Raw genomic sequence first — 24,883 nt, forward strand, 5'->3', positions numbered from 1 at the left:
CTTGAACCATTCCCCTTGGAATACACATGCCAAAATCTTCTTGAGGTACATCGACGATATTTTTGTCTTATGGCAAGGAGATCACAGCTCTCTGACAACAGCACTAACACAACTAAATCTCATCAATGAATGAATTCAATTTACTTTCGAGTTAAGTCAAGAGTCTATCACCTTCTTGGACATCAGTGTTACTAGAGTTAGCAATCACTTGGAAACCAATCTATACAGAAAAAACACAGACAAAAACAACACACTACATTATAAATCCTTTCATCAGATGTCATTGAAAAATCATTTGCCATTTTCTCAACTCCTTCGAGTTAAACGCATTGTATCGGATGAAACAAAATTTGAGGTACAAGCAAACAACATGATTAAGCGCTTTGAAATGAGAGGTTACCCCCGAGGCATTTTAAATAACACCAAGGAACATTGTGACAAACTCAAGCATCAAGACATATTGATTATGAAGAAACAAGTCAACACAAAAAGACCTGTGGTCGTTTCCAAATACTCAGTTGTGTCTAAAGTTTATAAGGCATCCATACTCAAACATTGGTCCATCATCAGTACAGAACCTGATTTCAAACAACTCTTTCAGGATCAACCTTTGTTTGCTTATAAAAGGGGTAGGAATTTAAAAGAAATCATCAAAAATCCCAGACAGAGTAACTCTACCAACTTCAAAGGCAATCAGCCATGCCTCAACTGCAAGAATTGCAACAACTTGATAAAAGGGTCCGTTCTAAAACATCCGATGAAAGGCACGGACATTAACTTGAAACTCAATGCGACGTGCGACACTGAAAATGTAATTTACATAATTAAATGTCCATGTGGACTGGTTTACACTGGCAAGACTTCACGGAAATTGAAAACACGAATAAATGAACACAAAAGTAATATAAGGACTGGAAACATGAAATCCAACTTGGCGGTACATTTCAAAGACAAAAGACATAATGTCAGTCAGCTTAGGTTTGCTGCTGTGGAAGTGGTGATTAAGCGAGATGACAGAGACAACAACAATCTGTTGTTTCAACGTGAAAATCACTGGATCAAATTTTTGCAATCTTCAAAACCTTTGGGACTAAATGATCGTATGGAGTTTTCATGTTATTTGTGATTGAGTCATTTTCCTTGCAACGTGAAGTTTATGTATAATCAGTATCTCGTATATATCACACAATGCTTTTTTATACAATTACATTTTTTCCTTAAATCGTTTTTTTCACCATTACATTTTCCTTGCAACTTGAAGTTTTATGTATAATCCGTATCTTGTATATATCACATAATGCTTTCTTTATACTATCACATTTTTTCCTTAAATCGTTTTTTTCACCATTACATCATGGCCGCCACTCGCGAAGTCCTCTCTCTATGTACATGCTCAATATGGGTTCACTTCCGTATTTACGGCACTAGAACACACTCACAACTAGCTAAGTACGCACGAAGTAGACGTGCGGGTCTACGCGTTGTTACAAGTAAGTCCCTTTGAAGGTGTTTTCACATAACTCCATCTAGTGTAAACCCTGCTTTACATTCATGAGATTGTGCCTTAAGCAACCGCTTGACGGACGCTTTTACGCTTTTGAGATCTAGCTATTCCACATGTTTGGGCCAACGCTATATCACCGGCTATCGTCTTAGAAGGCGTTCTCACACTGCTTTTTACTCACATTAGCTCTCTTTTTTGGATATCCACTTGACGGATGTTGCACGTTTTTTATCAAGCTATCCTTTGTATTCATTTTTTGGACACGCAAACATAACACGGAGATACACGATGGTGTACACCTTTCTATTTTACCTGTTGTGGGGCGAATACACACATCTACCTTCTCTCATTTTTCATCTTTTCGTAATTTTCATCTTTGCACGTTTTTATCTCACCACGTTCAAATGTTTTTGATTTATGCATTCAAGACATTTCCTATGGGATCATACATACATTGTATTTGTATTATTTTTCAGAACCCCCCTGATGAAGGACGCTCTGTCCGAAATGCATTGGGTGACGATGAACTTACTTTAAACAAAATGTGAAATATGAAAACATTCTACCATGATGAGATGATCAAGTATATTCATGTGATAACAACATGGAATAAATGATGAAGCAAGCTATTACAGCATTGATCTGAATTTTATTTGGAACAATATTTGAACAATATTTGATAAAACGATATTCGTTTCACAGAGGTTGTGCTCAGGGAGCTGGCACTTATTCTAAGTACCGCGGACAATAATCTTTTAATCCTTGCCATAAGGGTGAGTGCGTGTAAGGGACCCTTTAGTGTAGAAGTGTAGTGAGGTGTTGTGTGTACATGGGAAGTTAAAACAAGGAGAGGGAGGATTAGGGCAACTAATTTAATAATCCTGTCTACCACCTTGGTTAAAAGAGAAGTGGTAGTGAATGTCTATAGTAATGTTTTTTTTTTTTTATTTATTGTTTTTTTTTTAAAACCTTTATTGAACAATGAAAGCTCACAAATACTGGCCTACAACCCCACGGGCTGGCCAGAACAGAATGGTCAAATAACCAGCATACAAAAAGAAGATCTGCACAGGATATAACAGCAGGAGCACTGGTGAAGCAATAAAAACCATCGAGCGTTCAGCAAGAGCAGGATAATAAAGGTTAATTTTCTAGCACGGGGAGGGGACCAAAGGAATAACGGGCCGTGTATGAGAGTACAAGGGAGGGACCGTGGCAAGCCGCCATTTTATAGACACAACGTAAGAAAATGAAATCATATAATCAAATCTAGCAAAGGACAGAAACAGAATCAGACCATCAAATAGCGACAGTGGCAACAGTCAATCGAGCTCACTCACCTCCGCCCCTACCCGAACAAAGAAGACGTGGTCAAAAAGCCCCATCACAAAGACTACGCAATACGCACCCCAACGGAAAAAGGGAACCTCCATAAAGGAGGAAGGGAAAGAGGGAGAAAAAGACAACAAAAGGAACACCCGCCAGACCATGCACCCCCAGGGGGAAAAACAGGACAATAAAACCGGCATGCGATGTAACAGAAACACGATACCAGAATAGGCAGCGAACCACAATCAGCCACACACCGGAAGAAGGACAGAAAACCCCCGGGGGAGATACGAGGTGACAGAGTCCCGAAAAAGTGAATACACAAGAGCCATAGAACAAAAAAGGGGAAAATAAGGGGGGAAAAAGACCCCCCGACACAAACAGACCCCCCCCACCCACCCTTAAGCCCACCCTGCACCCCTGCAGAAGGCTACGGCCTACCCCCCCCGCAGCGTGCCTGTCGCCCTAAGTAGAACCCGAAATATAGTGGAGCAAGAAAAGTTGGAATTAAAAGACAAAAAAAGGGGGGGGGGAAGGAAGGGAAGGAAAGAAGGGAGTAAAGACATACAAACATACACACGGGGGAGGGCCAAAGACAGGAGTAAACGCACCCATCCACCCGCCCGGGTTAAAGGTCCAAGTCCTCGGGAAGCCAAAGAGTATCAGGCCAAAGTCCAGGAGCACTAACCAGTTACACAGAACCATATCAGGACACAGAGATCATCCAAGCCGTTCATGAGCTACCGCATATAAGAGTCAGTTTTCATCAGCCCTGACCCTTTTTATCCAAAGCAATAAGGGTCCGATCCAACGAGGACCCTGCCAGAAAGAACAGAAGGCAGGCAGTAGGAGAGTCCAACGGCAGTCCAAAAAAGTCACAGGAAGAAAAGCACGGAAGATCCAGGAAAATCACAGAATGTAGCAAACGATGCAGGCACAGTTCCAAGGATATATCCATAAAAACCGACCCATCCGGGCCGGCACAGGAGACGTCCTCGGGCAGTGGTGATTGAGAGGGACCAGGAGAATCATGAAAGTCCGGCAAAACAAAATCCAGCTCCCGGGCCAAGGGCAGAGGAGGCAGCACAGGAGGAGAAGGCGCCATCAGGTTACGCACCTCCGGGGCGGCAGCCGGGACCGAGTCCGCCAGGAGAGTACCAGCCACACCCCGCGATATCAATGCCTCATCCGGTCGTGGGGGCCCGGGAGGCCCGCAGTGAGGAACCGTCTCCAGAGCCAGGAGTGGCGCGGCCACCGAGAGCCGCCAGGATAGCAGGATGTTTAAGATCCCCTTAAGTGCAGGAAAACCTTCACAGTATCCGACACCCGGGCCTTGCGGCGGGCCCCCAGTGCTCGTCCGGGCCCGGCCCAAACAAATGGGGTTGGTCGCCATCTTGAGAGCCCGAACAGGCCGCGCGGCCAACAACCTCTGCCGGGGCGGCAGTCAAGCAGATGAAGTCCCGCCGACAGGCAGAAGAACACCCCGGACAGGAAGGGGGGCCACCAGAAGAAGGGGATTCGCCGGCCCCCCAATGTCGCCAGTCCCGATCTCCGAGTCCGGGCGGCAAAGAACAAAATGGCCGGACCGGAGAACAAAGGGGGAGGAAGCTGAACACACGAGGAACCCCAATAACGAAGGGCAGCGTCACCATCCAAGGCTGCCGCCACACAGGAGTCTATTAGCCAGGAACCTCCGGCTCACACGAACAGCGGCCCTCCAATCACCTCCAGTGCGCCCCGAAGGGCAAGCCCGCAGGCTGCATCCGGCCCAGGAGCCGGGACGAAGAACCAGGCCAGTCCGCTCTCGAGTCCCGGGAATGGTCGGGGGCACTGCACCGGACCCACAGCAGCCAGGACAACCGGAACAAGTGGTAAGTGCCTGCAGTGCGTCGTAGTAGTACCACACAGCAAGGAGGGCTTCCCGGGGCAGGATAAATGCAGGATAAATGTGAAAAACACAGGCGGGCGAACGGAGCCGAGCTAAAGCGCGGCCATCTCGGTCGCGAGCTAGGCTCCTCCCTCGTCTATAGTAATGTTATAGACAGTTGCTCATAAAAACTCATGTGGTCAACATGTTTCTTGCCTTGTATGTCCCATTCGGGATCAAGCGGCAATTCTTCAGGACCTATGACTAGAAAAATGTTATAATCTACACTAGATGACTGATAGTGCGATAAAGTAATCTTTATATTACCAGTCTTCTTCGCACCCGTGGTGTCCAGTGTCCATGGGTGCAGTAGACAATCTATGAGAGAGCACAATTGTATAAAAACAGTAGTAAAAAACCCAGTAGTCACTAATGATCTGACAAACGTGGTCGGGTTGCCACAGCTCCACTAGTCTACATGTATGCTCATAAATTTCTTGTACTATACTGTGTTACTATTTACATGCAAAGAAACTCAGTTTGTGTTACTATTTACATGCAAAGAAACTCAGTTTATACGTGTCATATAGTATGGAGCTTTGAAGGTGTGATAAAGTAAAATAAAAACACAGCCAAAATTAGTGGAGGAAGGGTAGCGCAGTGGCAGAAGTGGGCAGTCACCTAAATGAAGTGTAAGATTTGCCCCTATGGGATTGCGGCAGCAAGTGGACACGTTTGTCCTACAAAAAGTCCTGCAAGAAATAGCCAAGAATAGTGGGGGAAGGGAAGGGAGGAAGGGAGGTGGGGGGGTTTGTGGGGAAGGGGGAAAGTTAGGGCCTAAAGTTTAAAAGTGTCCAACAATTACAAAGTTTACCCATAGGAAGCCTGGGGCGTGGTTGACCCAGCGTTCGTTGATAGCGATAGCAAGATTGCATGACGGCCCACAGTGGCATACTCCGTCATCCAGACCAGGTGCGAGAGTGCAGGAACTAAGTGTCCGCAGGGTGATATGCATGAGGGGGCTGGGAGACACGGGATCCAGGGAGATTGTGCGCGCCCATGTGGTCCCAGCCTCCGGTGCACCCACCGCGAACACAAAGCCGAAACATCCGGACCAGGCCAAAAGAAGACACATATACGATGCCCTAAAACATAGGGCACCAACCTGTACAGCCTCGAAAAAGGGGGGTGCGCAAGATCCCACTGGATCCCGTGTCTCCCACTATGGACCGTCATGCAATCTTGCTATCGCTATCAACGAACGCTGCGTGCACAATGCCCCAGGATTCCTATCGTGGAAACCTTGTAATTCTTGGACACTTTTAAACTGTAGGCCCTACCTTTCCCCCTGCCCCTCCCCCTTCCCCACACAACCCTGCCTCCCCCTTCCTCCCCTCCCTCCCCCCATTTTTCTTGGCTATTTCTTGCAAGACTTTTTGTAGGACAATTGTGTCCACTTGCTGCCGCAATCCCGAAAGGGCAAATCTTACACTTCATTTAGGTGAGTGCCCACTTCTGCCACTGCGCTACCCTCCCGCCATTTTGGCGGTGTTTTAATTTGACTTTATCAAGCCTTCAATGCTCCATACTATATTACATGTATAAACTGAGTTTCTTTGCCTGTAAATAGTAACACAGTATTGTGCAAGAAATTTATGAGCATACATGTAGATTAGTGGGGCTGTGACAACCCGACCACGTTTGTCAGACCATTAGTGACTGGTGGGTTTTTTACTACTGTTTTTATACAATTGTACTCTCTCCTAGATTGTCTACTGCACCCACGGACACTGGACACCACGGGTGCGAAGAAGACTGGTAATGTAAAGGTTACTTTACCGCACTATCAGTCATCTAGTGTAGATCATAACATTTAACTAGTCATAGGTCCTGAAGAATTGCCGCTTGATTCCGAATGGCACATACAAGGCAAGAAACATGTTGACCACATGAGTTTTTATGAGCAACTGTCTATAACATTACTATAGTCATTCGCCACCACTTCTCTTTTAACCAAGGTGGGAGAGAGGATTATTAAGGTAGTTGCCCTGATCCTCCCTCTCCTTGTTTTTACTCTCCTTGTACACACAACATCTCATTACACTTCTACACTGTAGGGCCCCTTACACGCACTCACCCTTACGGCAAGGATTAAGAGATGACCGCCAAAGAGCCCCCACTGAGGGTGCCCATCGGGTATTGAAGCGCCGACCCGACGATGAGCATGATCAATGATGAAGCATGACACCTGGCTGGCTAGGTGTGTGAGGGGCCTAAATCCAAAAGGAGGAATTCCCCTTCCTTCTTCTTGATAGACAGTCACCTGCACAATCTTCCCTAGTCAGTTTTCGTTTCCTCAGGAACTGCATACTCCGTTTTTTGAAACTGTTACATTGGGCACGTATGCTGGACCTCTGATAAAAGCCCTCCCCTTGTGTCTCTCCCTGTGATAATCACGCCCTGAAGATAACCAACTGTGATGCTGATTAAATCGTTTTGACATCAGTGAAAGTAATCTGACTAGTATTACAGGGCCGATCCACTCAGAGTAGGCACACTGTGGCAGTGAGAACAGTGCTGATATCCTGTCATCAGAAAGGGAAATACAGTGCATTTTGCAATCCATACCCATGCAAAAAGTTGTCCTAAGCAATAATGAGGAACTGAAAGTGTAATGTAGTGTACCTTGTCTACTAAATTACTCATGTCAACAACTAAGAGTGATCAGCAATAGTATTTCAATCAATCAATCAATCAAGATATTTGTATAGCGCGCTACTCACCGGGAGGGTCTCAAGGCGCTTGGGGGAGGGGGGTCCGCTACTGCTCGAACAGCCAGATCTTGAGTTGCTTCCTGAAGGAGAGGTGGTCTTGGGTCAGACGGAGGTGGATGGGGAGGGAGTTCCAAGTCTTGGCTGCCAGGTAGGAGAAGGATCTTCCTCCCGTGGTGGCTCTTCGGATGCGTGGAACGGCGGCGAGGGCGTGGCTGGTCGATCGTAGCTGGCGGGTGGGAGTGTAGAAGGTCAGGCGGTTGTTGAGGTACCTGGGGCCCAGGTCGTGGAGGGCCTTGTGTGCGTGGGTGAGGAGTCAGAACGTGATTCTCTTGCTGACGGGGAGCCAGTGCAGGTCTCTCAGGTGTCCGGAGATGTGGCTGTGTCGGGGGATGTCCAGGATGAGTCGTGCGGAGGCGTTCTGGATGCGTTGGAGTCTTTTCTGTAGTTTGGCTGTGGTTCCGGCGTAGAGGGTGTTTCCGTAGTCCAGTCGGCTGGTGACGAGTGCCTGGGTGACTGTCTTCCTGGTTTCGGTGGGGATCCATCGGAAGATCTTTCGGAGCATGCGTAGGATGTTGAAACATGACGATGAGACGGCGTTGACTTGTCTGGTCATTGAGAGTGAGGAGTCCAGGATGAAGCCCAGGTTGCGTGCGTGGTCCGTTGGTTTGTGTGCGCTGCCCATCTCATTGCAGAGGATAAGCCCTCACCTCGCTGTCCCAGTTTTTAGCAATGATGGGGATAATGACAACATGCCAACCATCGACCAGGACACCTTGCAAGAACTTCTGGACTCCATTTGGACACCATATCTGGACATAGAGCGGGTCAGCAGCATCGTGGCATCTCCACATACCCACTCTACCAACCAATAGGTCCCACCAGCCACTCATTCCAAGGCCCTGGACTGCGAGGACCCACAGTTTACCTTCCAAGGTACAGCAGTAGGAGTCCAGCTGGAGTTGGCAGAGCAGGTGCAGGCAGGGGTGGAGAGCCTGGCGGCCACCCTAGAAGGAGTCTGTGGGTGCCTCAGTCACAATAGGGCCAACAGTGCCACCGAGGGAGGGAGAGAGGGATGGATGGATTATTACTTCGAAGCTGGGGAACCAGGTTCAAGTCTTGGCAACGATGCTCAACATACTGTGATTCTGGGAAAATCACTTAATCTACCCATGCCTAACAACATGAATGTGTCCTTGTGTAACGAAACTGGTGCTCATGTAGAGTGCTCTGATACCAGATATCTTCGAGTCTAGTTTGCGCTATATAAAACTCTGGAAACAAACGAGAGAGGGGGAACGCCTGTGTGTGTCTGTATGTGTATGTCTGCATGTGTGTCTGTGTGTCTGCGTGTGTGTATGCGTGCTTCTGCATGTGTGTGTGGGGGGATATCAGCGATTTCGCAAGGATGTCTAAAGTACATTAATTTTGCTTGGAGGTTTGACAAGCAGGAATATCATTTGTATGTCTTACGTGAGATGGGGATGGAACAAACACACAGGAAATGTAGTAATTTAGAAATAAACATGGATCATAGGTTTCCTAACACGATTCTGCTTCCTCATTTTACTGTATATATCGCTGCATGTCTCAGCTTTCATCACAGTCTTTCCTCGGTCACTGGTGGTCCTCCGATCCGGAAATACTATTCAGAAGAACTTTCTTTTTAGGAGGTACAGTATGGAATCTATTTTTCTCGAGAAATGCACATTTTCTGCAACGTGCTTTTCCTCTTAGCTATATGTGTGTGTGTAATGTCTATTGCAGACGCTGCTGAAAGCCAGGTAAGAGGTTTGTATGAGTGCATGTTCTTTTCCAGGATATGACAAAAACTATGTTTTAAAGAAGTCCCTGTTACCAAACCTAGGGTTAATACACGACTCTTACACCAGTTACACATGAAAACAATGGAAAGTCCAGGACTGGAAAAGAAGTGTTCGGTGACCTGTCATTATTAGGTGACCTGAGCAGAAACGCACTGCACTGGTCCCCAGAACATTCATCATCACTCCATACGCAGCACCGAGGTATGTTCATCATGTGCTGCTGTTGATAAATAATGCCCCCGAGTACTGTAGCACACATTGAAGTCCTGCAGTATTTCCTGAGTTCATTGTCAGAGCAGCCCAGGGTTTTTTTGCCGACATGAAGCATGCTGTAAATTAGTTAGTATGGCGTTCTTTGAACTGCATTTTTGTGAAGAGAAGTGCCCTTTCCCCAAACTTTAACGGTGGGCGAAGAGCTCCCTTAGCGTCCTCCATCACTTGTTGTAGTACAGGGCTGTGTGGAAATATTCCAGGGCTGATAATAGTTCCTAGACCAGCTCTGGGGCCAGCCACTACTGCATCATTCATAAGCCTTTTGTTAGGGGATGGGGAGTGCTGCCGAGGGAAAAACATTATATTTTCCTGCAATGCAGGACATCCTTGAACTGTTTCTGTTGAAACGTGGTGTAATATCTCACGCCACCAAACGAGCCACCAATACATGGCCAGCCTGTTCTACACTTTATTTTAATGATATGTATATACATTTACACACCCTCAGTGATTGACACATCATTCTTCTCACAAGATAGGGAAACACTTTAATAGACAGACATTAAAAAATGAAAACTGTTGAAAACCTTCGACAGAAATACCCCTTTTAAAGGCCTTTAATATTGATGTTTTCGAGTAACTGTGTCAGACTCTGTGATGAAACTTGCATAGGAAGGAGCTAAGATGATTCATTTGGTCTCAAACATTGCCTGCCCACCAATCAATAAACCATCAAGTGAATTACGGTGTGAAACCTGTGTTACTGTGTAACCTAGCTGCAAAGTAACAGAGTGCTCCACAAAGAAGGGAACAGACAAGTGTTTACTGCCTGGCGTGAGGGAACAAGTGAGGTCAGTGGAACAAGAGGAAGCAGCTGGAGAGTAGAGAGGGGTCCCTCAGACAGGACCTTCCATCGGGTGGTGGGAGAGGGGTAGTCTAAGATGAGATGCGGCTTGAAGCGAGGGGTCTTCAGCTCCCTTACAGAAGGCAAGGTTGGGTGGACCTTCGTCTACAATGCCTTTATGTGTGATAGAGGCATGGACATGTTGAGACCTCTCTGTCCACAACAACACAGTCACTTGTGGTGATCCCCAGGGCACAGCCCTCTCTCTCTCTCTCTCTCTCTCTCTCTCTCTCTCACACACACTCTCTCTCACTCTCACTCTCACTCTCTCTCTCTCACTCTCTCTCTATCTATGTTTCGTGTAGTCTCCAGAGATTATTTATAAGAGCACATTAAAATTCAACAATCACAGTTGTGAGCTGTGTCTCATCCAATGTCCTTGTTTTATATGTGTAAAGCTACTGCTTTTGAATATTTCTTGCATTGTAAACCAAAAAAAAGCCTGTTAAGTTGATAAATATGCATGGTTTCCTAAAAACATTGTTGATTTTTTTTTTATTAGCAGGATTTCTGTTGAGACATGGGCATCCTTCCAGGCATCTGCCTCCTGGCACTGCTTTCGGTGAATTTGAGTCAAGCCACAGAGATTTCTCCGGCCAATCTGAACTACATTGTAAATCAGTAAGTACCAGCCTTGCTGCTCAGAAAAAGACATGACTTAATGAAGTTACAGCTGATATGTTTGTCGTTTATGTGGTAATAGCAGCAATGAGATGTGTGGGTCAATGGAGACAGACGCTTAGGGGCCAAAACAAAAGGTAACATGGCCACTTGATAACCGGGGTATGTCATGAAATATTTAAAATGGTGTGTTCACTGATTACAACTGCTTATAATGCACAGAAGACGGTTATACTGACTCAAGGGTGCTGATCCAAATCTCACTCTGTATACGGTTGCCAGAAAGTTTTGTAGACAGGTGTGCTATCAAGCCAGCCCTTAAAAGGACTCCCAATGCTATATACTGTTATTAGGCATGCAGAAGCAACAGATCATATTCAGAATGGTATTCACTAGCAATGTTTTTCTTGCATGGATGGAATTCCGCGCAATCGTTTTATAAACAGTCTTTTCTGCCTCGCAGCGTAGATTCCATTGTGTGATATATACATATATATATATATATATATATATATATATATATATATATATATATATATATATATATATATATATATATATATATATAAACATACATATATATATATATACTATATCATTTTCACTTTTATGATCAACATGTCTCACTAGGATGCACTTTAGAGTTCGGACCTTAACAAGAGACGCACCCTGTTTCTTCTAAAGTCTGATCCCATACTGAAGTAACTTCAGCTTTGAGAACAGCTTCTGCCGTGTACATGCTGGATTTGTGTCAATAGTGAAACAAAACATGCTCCGTATACATTTGAAATGGTTCCTTAAGCCATTTTTGAAAGTCAATTATTAAAAGGTGAAGGGTGGTCTTTTTGTAAGAGGCAGGGTCTGCTTTGACGCCGGTGAGCAGCAACTTTAATGACTTTAGATACATTTGAGCTGCAAAAGGTTTTTATTATACCAGCTGAAAACATCCACACATCATGCAACACATGCTGGATTATATGGCAAATCCAGATTTATGCAGGAAAAGTCACATCCACAGAATCATGTTTTTCCTGTAGCCCTAATTATATTATGGGTGTAGTGTTACTGGCCCATTTCTAGTGCTGCAAATTGCTGCATCTGGGAGCAGAAGTTTGCCTGAGGCGCATGCTCTATAATCAAGACAGTAGGCCATGGGGAAGAGACAACAAGTTCACAAAGTTTAAAACTTTAAGCACCCAAATGGAATATATTGGAGATGGAAGGAGGAGTGTTCAAGGCACAAGGAACAGAGCAATAGCAGAGAGTTATAACTATAGACTCACAATTCACATGACATTTTCATGTTTTGAAGCAAAGTCCAACTCAATAGAGCATGGTCTCACTCATTGTAAATTCCATTTCTTGGAGCACATCCTCACTCATCGGGTGTGAGTCTGGTACCCGGGTCTCTCTCATTAGGAGTGATTCTCACACTTTGCTGCAGACTGTCCAGCTGAGTGTATGTCTCACACCCTGGAGCCCAGTCTTATGCACTATTAGTCTCACTTCTTGGAACAGAGTCTCACTCATTGTTACACTCACATCAGCCTCACTGATTCAGGGTAAGTCCCATGCATTCACACTCTGTGTGTCTGTCAAGATGTTAGAGCACAGATAATCTCCCTGTGTGCAAGTCTCCCACCTTGTTGTACATTCTCTAGTTGCTTGCAAGTTTCACTACGTGGAACACAATCCCACTCAGTGGGTGTGGGTTTACTCCTCGACTCAGTGAATCTTGTGCCTCACTTGCTGCGAGTGAGTTTCAGTGCATAATCTCATTCATTTGCTGTGAATCATCCACCCTGAAGTACGGTTTCACTCACTGTGTATGAGTCTCAGTTTCTGGAGCGGAGCCTCTCTCTTGGGCATTTTCAATGTTCCTGTGTACTTTAAAAGACCTGTGCATCAGAACCTTGGCCCCTGAACCCTCAAATCTCCCTCCTGTGAACTCTTGACATTGAGATCTCTGCTGAGGCCTCGTCTTCTACCCGGGTGACCATGAGGGTGGTCATGCGTCTACATATGTGGTGGGAAGGAATCAAGCAGATGAAGGGCTAGGGACAGGATCTCAGGAGACTGGGCTCTATTCACATAGGCGAATCTGGCTGTACATGAACGTTTATGACCGAATTTACCTTTTGTACATCAATCCGAAATTCACAAAGAGTTTCCAAGCAGGTGCAAACTCATTCACAGGGGAGATCAACCAACACGAATGGGGACATCACTGCAGTTGTGAATCCCACTCAAGGGGAGGGAAGGGGGTGTTTTATGGAAAATGTTGCCAATGAAGTTTGTGTAAGCCCATAGACATTGGACGTTTGTGGACATTCACAAACTCCTCCCTCTCTCTCAAGAAGTTTCTCGAGCACAGGGTTGGGATAATCCCCTTTCCAGAGTTGGAAGGGGAAATGGATCCACCCCAGTGTTGTTGAAAGGCTCTCTTCATGGGGAAAAATGTTTTCCCATGGAAAAAAGTGCAATTGCACAGAAGGCTACATTCCCCCTGTGCAGTTCACTGCTATGAAGAACTATGCACAGAAGGAATAGAAACCCTTAATGAAAGTTACATGACTGACTTAAAAAGGTAGGGGGTGTTTAAAATGAGCATTGAATCCTTTACAGGAGGTTTGGCTTATGTAATTAAGGATGTACATAAAACATGTAAACTAAAATCCTGTGTTACGCACCCAGCAGGCCACCTGAACAGTGACTGCTTTGTGAAATGTATTTTATTGTATTGGTTGAGACTGTAGTCTTAACACCTTTATGACCCACTGCGAGACACTTTCATTGCCATCAGCCAGAGCTCCACACCTCTCAATCGTGCCCGGTCATAAGGACCCACCCAGAACCTGAATTCACCCAAACACCCAAGGCAACTTAATTCACAGTATGTGCTATACAAAAGTCAGACGTTGCATGTCAACATTCAGAGATGCAAATATTCTTAGAGACTGCAAGATGAAATAAACAGTAGAGATTAAGGCAAGGGCTCCTTCATTGACATGGATTACCTTAATGGGTTTAACAGTCAAGTCAAGTCAAAACCACTTTATTCGATCAATTAAAATCATAAAAGTATTCTAGACATTTATAAAACAATTAAAACTTTTTTGTTTTAAAAATCAATTAATACAGTATTAAACATTGTAAAGGATAAACACATTATTAAAGGGTAATTACACGATTTCATTTCTGTTTGAGCCCCACAGTACGTTAGTCCAATACATAAAGCAGAAATTTCAATATCTTTCAACATTAAGATTCCGTTCTTAATCTCGATCTCTTGCTTCTTACAGATGCAGCCAGAAAGCTGGCGGTACAATACATAGTTACAGGAGCATCCATCATCTGTAAATATAACAATGCGGGCTTGTACTGCGTAAATCTCATCCCCTTCAATGTTGGTTTTAAATATCGAATCCGAGGTTCACAATAAAAGGAGCAAAAAAACAGGAAATGCGCAGTGTCCTGGGTGGAAAGACCATCACATTTACATGGGGACGACTCCTCAAGCCTACACCAATCTTTCTCGTCCCAGAGGACCATATAGATTTGATTGAAACAGAACTTAGTCAGTAGCCATCTATGGAAAAAATGTGTAACCACTGACAAATAAGGAGCCAGCTCAAGGGATGTAGTTATCATTACATGCACCCTCACGGATGGTTTGCATAGCTCAGCCGTTTCACGCTCGGCAACACAAAGCCTAGTAAAGTTAATCTTCGTCCACACTAGATCTGCTTTACACAGGGATTCTGGACTGTCAAAAATCTCATGTCGTCCTAGCTTCACAGCCAAAGACTCTACATAGGACAACCACTGGATATCCCTCCTGTGATCTAGCTTAAGACAATCTTTTATGATCTTGTGGTTTAGGCTAAGATTCGGGTTTAGCCAGAGCTTGATCCACATCAGGAGCGGGGCTAAGTTTATTGTGTCTAAAATATAACCAAGACCTAACTCAAGGTGTAGGGAAAAAGTTGCAGTTGACTGTGGTAGGCCCAACAATGACCGTAGGAATTTATTTTCCTCTATTTGGATGCGGTCAGATTTTACAAAGCCCCAAATTGCAGCCCCATATCTAGCAATAGCGGCAGTCTTGGCTTTATAAATGGCCAAGATGGCCTCTATGGGTTTTCCCCCTAATCTCTTTGCAAACCCCAAAATTGCGGAGGCTGAACTTCTCACCGCGTTTGCTTTAGATGTTAACTGCGGTGTCCAAGTACCCCTTTGGTCAAAGATTACACCCAAATAGGTGAAAACCTTTACACTAGAGATAACCTGGCCATCACAGAAGAAGGTTTTTTCTTTATTTTTAGAGCAGCATATTGACATTGTATGGGATTTACTGCTATTGATCACCAGGTCAAGATTGGACATAAAATTTCCAAAAGAATCCAGTAGCTTTTGCAGGGCAATTGGGGTCCTGGCTATTAACACCGCGTCGTCGGCATAGAGGAGCACCGGGATTGGTGCACCCCCCATGCACGGGATATCCTGGGTGACAGCTGTTAGGTCATCCTCCAATGAGTTCACGTATAACGTGAACAACATTGGGGCCAGGATGCAGCCCTGGCGGACCCCTCTACTTGATCTAAAACTTGCCGTACATTCCCCCTCTGTTGTCATTCTAATACAGGCTTTCAGATCTTTATGGAGCTCCGCTAGGAAATGTACCAAGGAGCAATCAAGGCCCAGCTTCAGGAGCATAGTCCACAGCCTTGATCTATTTACTAGATCAAAGGCTGTGGACAGGTCCATGAAGCCTAAAAACATCGATCCCCCTTTTGCCCTCGTGTATTTGGAAATTATAAGGTGAAGATTGAGGCATTGGTCCTCTGTACTCCTCCCCGACCTGAAGCCATATTGTGCCTCGGACAGAATATTTTTCCCCTTGGCCCATGATGCTATTCTCGCCAGGACAACCTTCCCTAGAATTTTAACCGAGGAGTCCAGCAGTGATATGGGTCTATAGCATCTAGGGTCTCCCCTCTGACCTTTTTTGAACACTGTAATTATAGTAGCTGATGACCAGGAGTTAGGGAATCCTACTGTTGCTGATGCATTAAAGACTTTAGTTAAAATGTTAGCCCAGTACAATGGATTAGCCTTAAACATATCCGCTGGGACCCCATCAGGGCCCGGTGCCTTTCGGCCCGCAGTACCCTCTATTGCCTTGATCACTTCGGCTATATCAAAACTAACAGGCGCCAAGGGGGGATCAGACGCGGGGACTACAAAGGGTTCCTGCTCCATGTTGCTACCATAGATTTTTTCGAAATGGCTAAGCCAATCTACCTCAGATATGTTAAGTTCCAGCTCAGTATTTTGGTCGCAAGCGAACAAAGGAGTATTGATAATTGACCAGAACTTGGTGCTGTTTTTTAAGGTGGCTTTATCCATGAGTTTGGCCCAAGCGTCACTCTTTAATTCATTTTTACGAGTTTTAATTGCCCTAGCATAATCCTTTCTAAGTAGCGCTACTAGGGCTTTGTCCCTCGGACGAGTATTAAGTGCTTTTTTGAGGAGGTTATGGGCTTTACTACAGTTGTTATCAAACCAGCCCGTCACCGGTCTATTTTTACCTCCCTGGCCTTTATCTGTTAATTTTAAGGCCACTGCCCGACAGACACCTTCAAAGGAGGATAAAATATCCTCGCTCATAGAGTGGGGGTTGGTACAGACCTTCAAATCTTCGGCAGCCGTAGATGTTAAGTTTAAGAAAAAGTCATCGGGAACTACCTTTCCCCATTTAATTCTTCTCCCCTGGTCCTTAACCTTAAGTGGCATTATAACCTGGGGGGTAACAGATGATTTTAGCAGCAAAGAGCCATTCGCTAGTTCCATCCCCACAGGGTTATGATCACTCAACGGCATAGCAACAGCATTGTAGGATATCACATATTTAAGAAGACCTGATGACAAAAAAATAAAATCAATTATCGAATCACAGTCCCTTCCCGTGTATGTGGCAACCCGTGTGCTATTGTCATAAAACTCCGCCTCATACAGATCGTTTCCAATTAATAAATTTTCAAGAACCTGTCCCTTCTGCGTATGTTCGAAATGAGGGGGGGAGACACTATCCGGCCCATCTGTGTCCGTTAGAGCACAATTCAAACATAAATGTACATTAAAATCACCCATCAAAATAAAATGACAATAAGTGGTTTGCTTTTCCTTATATGAAGTTAAAAAATCAGTTAACCATACTAAGTGCACATTTGCAGGATAGCCGTGCGGTGAATTGTAACAATTTACCAGAAGCATTTTACAACCATCATCCAAGGTTATCTCTACAACAAGAAAATTATGCGTGGCACAGTCAATCTTTATAATTTTGCCCTTTACATTCACAGAGACCAACATCAAAAGGCCCCCTCTATTCCTACCTGCTGGAGAGGGCAGGGCAGGTACAGAGAAAGAGGTAAAGCCATCCAGCCAATAATCACAATTCGTGTCCCAAGTCTCTTGAATGGCTATAATGTCATAAAGCCTTACAAAATTTGTCCAATTTGGGTCACCCTTCTTTGCCCGTAAACCTGCAATGTTCCAGCTTAACAACCTAACAGTGTCCCCTTTACCAGGAATGACCACAACCGGATTATTGCCATGAACATCAGAAGAAGGTACAGGAGTCATAGGGATAACTTCAACTATAACTTCGTCCACTATACCCTCTCCGGCCCCCCGTCAATCGCACAACTCAAGTCCTGAGACTGCGTCAAACCTGTTATGTGTTATAATGGGAGGTCCGAATCTGAAATTTTTTTCCCTTCCTGGTCCCTGACTTTGAGACATAGACCTGGGCCCAAATGGAGTAAGAGGACTTAAACCTTGTCTAGGAGTAGAGGCTACAGTAATATGATTATAAAAATAACCCAAAGGGCGCACTTCGATACTATTACTGTCATTCAACATTGATGCTGCCCGTAATAGGACTGTGGCCACGTGTTGTGGATATTTAAAATTTACTACCACGCAGTCCCCTCTACAATTTTTTCGCGTGGGACCGATCCAGTTTACCCTCCTGGTCGTGATGATTTCTCCGGCAAATTTTGTAGGAAAACCACATTTTGAACTCAGCCAAGATACCACTTTATTTTTAAGAGAATCATGTGATTCCTCGTGTAGCTCGGCTGTATCCGGGTTTAGGGTTGGGATGTTAGCCAATACAATTACGTACGGAGCACAATCCGGTGGTAAGTTCATAAAATTGCTTCGCCTACTAGGGACGGCATTTAGATCTTGAATGGGGCCTGACTTAGGGTACACTACAGAGGTAACTGATGGCAAGGGGGATGGGGCCACGGGAACAGTGGGGTTAGTATCGGCTCTAATATCCTGTTGAGAGGTGAAAGTTGGTTTAGCCACCATTGCTATGTTTTTTTCAACAGTCACTGAATGAACCGTACTAGTTGAGGGGGGCGGAAGGTGGACCTTATCCGGGTGGGCTAGCTGTTTCTCTATCAGACCTCTTAAAATTTTTATCTCTGCATTAGCAGTATCCAGTTTGGCTACTAATGAATTAAGGGATTCCTCCAGTTTTAATTCAAGTTTGGCTTCTAGGGTTCTAATTAGCATGCCAAACTGCTCCGGGCGCAGGGTTATATTTGTCTCTTTAATACCCTCCAAGCGCAAAATAGCCTCCGGGGAGGTATGGCTGTCAGGCGGATGTGTATCTACCCTTCTTTTGTGAACACTCCTACCCTCCTTTTACTTTGCTGCTTTCTGCAGGATCTGACGGGTCTCGTATTTTTATGCCCTGATACCACCTCTTCCTCAGAGTCCGAGAGCGGCTTGACCAGAGAAACTGTGTCCGGGGCCCGGTGGATCAGTGCATCTACTGTTTTTACTACACTGACTACCTCCAGCCCAGAATCATTGCCATTTTCGCTCACTGGTGGAGCCTCCATTAGGGGGAGACCCACTATAGATAGGTCATGATCTGATAAATTTCCTTTACCCAATGAGGCCCTTCTGTCATTGTTAATCTTACTAACCATCTTTACTACAAAATTGTCAATGGGACCTGCCCCCACAGAAGCCTTGTCCTTCTTTGGCCCCGACATGAGTATATTTTAGTGCCTTAGAGAGGGTTAACCTGATTGCAAGTATCTCAAAGTACTCAACTTCCAGTATTTCGGTGCATAGGAATAAACCCTCAGCCCTTTCAGTCACTTTACCGCGTGGAGATTGTTCACCGTAGAGTTTGCACAGGGTCTCTGGCCCAGCCCAGTCTCTTCCTGCCTCAGACGGCCGTAGACGGCCCGGCCCTTGTCCCGGGCTTAGCCCGGCGCTGCCCGCGCGCTTCCGCGTCGCGGGGTGTGGTGCTGCACTATATGCGCCGCCTGGCGCCAACTCTCGGGACACGGCTTCCGGCCGCTAGGAGCGCTGGGGGTTGTAGTCCTTTCCCCCGAGTCCCGGTCTGTGCTGCAGCGCTCGGTAGCAGAGAGCGCCGCGGCTGAAGGCTGAAGGGCAGGCTGTTGAAGTCCTTCGGAGCGAGACCCCTGTTGCGTGCTGTTGTGTCCCCCCACTTTAACAGTCATTGTTGAGAAATCGATCCATTTTTTTGTCTGTAAAGTCAATGACAAAATATAGAGCCTGACAAGGACCTGTTTCAAAGCCACCATACTTAAAGTCCTGCACAAGACATTCACAATAGTATTCTTGCAACCATGGTATACCTTTCTGTTCGCACGCCTGGGAATGTTTGTGAATTCCTAATAAGTCATACATGTGCACCTGCATATACATGTAAATCTATGGGTGAAGATTTAGGCCATTTTTGTGACATAATTGCACCAATGATCATCACTTGAGTTGTAAGTTCCACCATAGATGTGCAATCAGTGGGATTTGGTATGGCTGAAGGGAGAGGTGGTGCTGTTATTGATGGTCTTACCACCCCAGCCCCCAGTAGTGACAATCACTGGATAAAGTGATAGGATATTCAATAAGCTTCTTTAACATACAGCACAGACCCAGGATACAGGATAGGCGGCAACAGTGCAACTTAAACATATGTGGTAAATAATAGCTGGTACTGCTACCCATGTGCAACCTCTTCTGTGCAGCACTCAACCTCACAAACATCTTGCAACATACAAAAGCAAACAAATGTCATTGTCAATGATTGTTTAGTGTAGCACACCGAAATGTGAGTGATAATTAATATCTTTTGCCAGATCCCCACACCTTCTATGACACAACGTTTGGGATGGTTGGGTGGGAAGGCCATTATCAAGGCCTTAGCCCTGGCCACAGTGCAGTGGAATACACTCTCTAATGGTGACTTTCTGTGGAAAACCTCTTTGGCTCTGTTAAACCCTGGAAGTACCCAGTACCCAAACCTTCCAATCTTTCCATGGGTATATCAGTACATGCTTTGTAGACCACACACACATACCCACCATACCCAATTATAGACAATGACTAACGCAAACCTTTCTCAGCTGCCACTACTCCTGTACGCTCTTTCATACACTAATCCTGCACTCATTACCCCACTCTACAGCCCACAATATTCTACTTCATCACTCTGCCCTAACCTAACTAACACACCTCTCCATGTCTCCTGCTAATGTCTGATACCACCATAATGTACCAAGAAAGAGTTCTGGAGATACAAAATAATGCCATTTGGAAAAGCAATTCAGCAAATAGTCCTTTGAGAAGAAACACAGTATTCTGATTTATCGTGAAAAACGATTCAGTATCATTAGATTACCAAAAAAGTATGCATATGTGTGGAGAAGTGTGGCTCACTGGTTAGAGGAGGCAGACCTGGAAGCAGAGGTCAGCCCGGGACCAGGGTTCAATTCCCGGCTCGGCGGGGTCTTGAGTCCTAAAATGTCCATGGACTCGACAATTCTCGCTCCGGTGCCTACTCGATTCACGGGTTCACACTCTGCGACTCTGGGCAATAGCTTGCTTAATCTCCACAACGGCCACTCGCGGCGGGATGCCTGGCTTTCACCTTGCGGATACCCTGCCGGGGTTATCTCACAGGGGAATACCAGGACGGGTTCCCTAAGCAAGCGCTTAGAAACCGCTTGGTGATCTGCGCTATATAAATTCCTGTACATTTACATTTATGCAGTGCATTACAATTTTAACACTTCTCCTCAATAGCACTGCTAACTCTTCACGAACACTGCAATATCACCCCAAATTCTTTGGAAAATAATTATCCCTGAAGTTCAGTGACATTGTGAGAAGTATTATGTTTAATTGCCTTCATTAAGAAAAGACTGATAGTGCCACATTATAAAGCAACACATTCAGTTATTCAACTATAGTACCTGTAGACCATATGTTTAGCATGTATCACCATCAGTTGACATATTTAGTAATCGTTCAATTTGTAATATTCTAAAGACCTGCTACAGTTATTATGTTACAAAATAACCAATATTCACTCATCTCCATCATCATCATCTTCTTTTGCTTTCACAATGGGGAAGGAGAAAGGGTTCCAAGGTGACCCCTTCCAATTTGCAAATGAGTTACCATACAAACTCGGTAAAAAGTAACTTTTCAATGTTTTGTGTCCCAACTATGGTGACAAAACTTTGATATATCACATATACATTAGGTAGCGAAGGGACACCCGAAACACAAATTTGTATTGTGTAGTAGTCCCATTTTAGAAGTAAATGTTTAGTGACTTCTGAAATGGGATTGTTAAATTAAAAAAAGCATGTTTCTGTTTACAAACTAGGAATCAGAGTATTTGTGATTGAAAAATGCTTTGTACATCCAGTGGTGGCTGCTACTTAATGGCCGTGGGGGGTGGGGGATTGAAGGGGGCAGGTGGGGGAGCGGGAGAGGGAATGAAAATAAAAACAAACACGTGTGTGCCACCGCCTCTCAGTCCTCTTTGCCCGCTTCCAGTACTCCCGGGTAGGAAGTAGGAACAGGAAGCACCCAGGCTTGCAGACCTCCCTAGCCAATCACAACACTGCTGATAGTAGCGTTGTAGTTGGCCTGACCATCGTGGTTCAGTGCTCAGAGAGGGAGTGGGAGCTTGGGCATGTTCTCTACCCAGGCTGTAATGCTGCCGGAGTGGAGAACATGCAAAGTGCGCATGACTGTTTGGCCGGCCCGAGACGGCCGGTCAAGCATCCATGTGCACTTAGTGTGCCCACCACTCCTACCCCTGTTCCTCTTTCACAGGCTAGCTCTGCCTCGCCCTGAACCACCCCATACCAGCTGAGCAAGGACAGTAAAATTAAATAACAGTGCATTATTTTCTTTTTAGTTTTCCTTTTTCACCTGCTCACAGAGCAGTGGGGCAATGCCCCTGTGTACATCTAGGTCTAAGAGCGCATGACCTAAGAATTTACATGTATTTATATATTTTGAAGCTAATGGCTGTGTTTTTTCTGTGTCTTCAGGTTCCATAATGCTGCTGGCGCACCCTCCTCTACAGATAAAGCGCTCAAACAGTTTGCCTTCCTCATGGTTCTCAACAGTACACAGTGTACTACTGGGATCAACAACTTTAATCCTTTAGTGAGGAATCTAAATCCAGAAGAAAACCGCAATTATATAGCCACTCAGCCGGCGAAAATGACAAATAAGGGCAAGCAGATTTGCTGTTCCGAGACCAACATATTGTTTTCCTATGCACCAAACCAACGACCCGCAGCTCAAGTATTTGCAGGTCTACAGACGGTCAGAAATACCCTCCAAGCTGCTGGTTGTGTTATTTTCTACACTACAAACACGCCCTGCAGTAGGCGGTGTTTCGGCCAAGCAGATTATGACATTGTTGCCCCACTGACTGCTGCCCCCTTCAGCACTTGGAAAAGTAACAATAACATTCATATGTATTTTCTTTATTCTGAACAATACTTGCCCACGAAAGACCTAACCACTGCCGCTGCATATGATCAATTCAAGCAGCTTACAACCAGTGGTTTCCAGAGGCTCAGCAACAACAATTTCTACTTGATCTACCGGTGTGGCAATAATCAGTGCAGGATCTGTCAACAGAACAATGTGTTCTGTCTGCAGTGGCAAACCTGGCCTCTGACTGGGTGAATAGGAAGAAGTAGTAGCTCAATTTAAGTCACTTCTCAGATAAAAGGGCGTATGACCATCAGAGAAGGGCAAATTCTATATCTTAAAATCTGAATGGACAGTACTGTGCTTGCTTTGACAATCAATACAAAATTTAAGATTTGCAATATATAATATTCATAGGCATTAGTAGGTGATCCCAGGTGACCCAAACAACTTCTTCCCAGTCATGTTCTTTTATGTGTTCAATGAATACTGGGATTTGTAGTTTTGGTTATGTTAATTAAAACCAATAGGACTAGCACATCTGAAAACAATGATTTGTAAACGCAAAATCCAGGATTGGAAAGGGTTTTTCCTAGTTTACATGAAATAAACAAATGATGATTAAATATGAATAGATACATCATTGGTGCATTGTTGATCAATAATGCCAATATATATATCTTTGTGATTAATTGTGTCCTTTGGGATCCCGATTTTTGCCCTGTTTTCTTTCATTAAATCAAATAAAGCCATTCATCTTGCCATGTTTCCATAGTCTCTATTTTATTTTATTGAATGTTGACTTCTGTAAAGGTATGCAAAAAAGAATGGTATAGGATCTAAGTTCCAGCCAAAGAGACACAGCAAACATACAATGGATTCTCTCCTACAAATTATTCACCAAGGATGCAGTCTCATACAAATATATATCTCACACCTCAAACACTAAAGCATGCATTATTTCCTAGAAAATATAAATACAACATTTGTGAATTTATCAAAATGTTATAAGAAATTATGGAAATGTGTCAATAAAACATTAATCTGATTAAAGAATGAAGGGTCCATCAGAAGAGGGAACATCAATGGGTCATTTCTTTTCCCCAATCTATGAGAATGTAACAATGGGCTGATGGGAAAAGGAAGTATCCTGGAGAGAAACTAACAAGTATGAAAAGGAAAACAAAATCCTTTAACAGTTTTTTCTAAGATTATCTACTCATAATCTAGGACTTGTCAGTGGAAGAATTTGATAGATATTTATGTAAATAGAATGAAAATGATTCATTCATTATTAACTTGCAGTACACAAGTATCAAAAGTGCTATACCCAGATGGTAAATATTCATCATAGACAACCAGATACAAAAAATAATACTTAAGAATTCAAGTGCCAGAAATAGCATATTACATACAAAAAGCTTCTCCAACAAATTTAGAAATGGAGCACCCCTCACAGAGAATTCCTACGAACACTATGGAATTACTCAGACCAACAGACATGTAAGAAACACAGCAAGTAAGCTCTGGCATGATTTAAAGAACGAAACTATAAAAAAAAAGATTGACAGGGATTTGAAAAATGCAAAGGGCACAAATAGAGAGGAACTTCTAGTGAAAAAATAAGAATAATGAAATCAGAAATAGATGACAATCAAAAGATCAGAATAATTATGCCATATTCCAAAGCAGCTGCTCTAATAAAACGAATAATGAAAAAAACACTGGGGTGTCCTCAAGAATGACTTGGACATTGGTAGAAAAATAAGCAATTCACCAACGATAACTTTTAGTAAACCAAAGAACATTAAAGAAAAATTTGTCAGAAGCCATTTCCAAAACCTAGCAACTAATTTGACATTGTGGAATGGCAACAGGGACTTTGGAAATGCAACTTATGTAAATCATATATAATGGAGAAAACATGCAACAGTATGGAACACCTGATTGAAAGTAAAAGCAAATCAGATGTAAAATTACAAGCAGAAGTAAATAATTTTACCTGATTTACACAGGTAAATATTCTTGTGTATATTTATTCTTACACCA

The 24,883-nt window shown here is 44.2% G+C and overlaps 1 long non-coding RNA gene across 1 annotated transcript; it reads left to right on the plus strand.

Moving 5' to 3' along the window:
• Positions 1 to 9,081: 9,081 nt before the first annotated feature.
• LOC144755911 (uncharacterized) lies at positions 9,082 to 23,602 on the plus strand. The gene is made up of 3 exons (XR_013594994.1): positions 9,082 to 9,144; positions 10,917 to 11,035; positions 22,441 to 23,602. It is a non-coding gene; the product is annotated as an uncharacterized LOC144755911 (long non-coding RNA).
• Positions 23,603 to 24,883: the final 1,281 nt, after the last annotated feature.

Source organism: Lissotriton helveticus, chromosome 5_1 (assembly GCF_964261635.1).
Source record: "Lissotriton helveticus chromosome 5_1, aLisHel1.1, whole genome shotgun sequence".
Classification (NCBI taxonomy): domain Eukaryota; kingdom Metazoa; phylum Chordata; class Amphibia; order Caudata; family Salamandridae; genus Lissotriton; species Lissotriton helveticus.